The following is a 433-nucleotide window of genomic DNA, read 5'->3' as shown; positions in this document are numbered from 1 at the left end:
CTGCTCTCCCAGTTTAGCACTTTCATCAGCCAAACTGAACCTCTGGTATTGCTGCAGCTGTTGCCTGTAGAACCATACCCATTGCCTATCAGAGCACTGCCCATCCTGATGTTATTATGCAACTTTTTTTTTTTTAAATCTGCTTTGGAATCCTGCAACCTTATATTAATTATTCATCTGTTCCACACGGCTATTTTTTAAAACTATTTATCAAAAGTCATCAATTGCCAACACAGTATCTTTATTGTCCTGCAGGACAGTTTTCAAGTTAGAGAATTCCCCGGCTCATGTACTGATAAAATACATGTTATGTAGAAAAGGATTGTGTTTTTTCCCACCACATTCTTGTAAACACCTCTGTATTAAGCCACAGCAAGCTCTAGGCTAGGAAATCCTTCCAGTGACTTGACTTTACCTCACTTCTCACCAAAAA

This window comes from Meleagris gallopavo, chromosome 2 (genome assembly GCF_000146605.3).
Source record: "Meleagris gallopavo isolate NT-WF06-2002-E0010 breed Aviagen turkey brand Nicholas breeding stock chromosome 2, Turkey_5.1, whole genome shotgun sequence".
Classification (NCBI taxonomy): Eukaryota; Metazoa; Chordata; class Aves; order Galliformes; family Phasianidae; genus Meleagris; species Meleagris gallopavo.
This window is presented reverse-complemented; position numbering follows the sequence as displayed.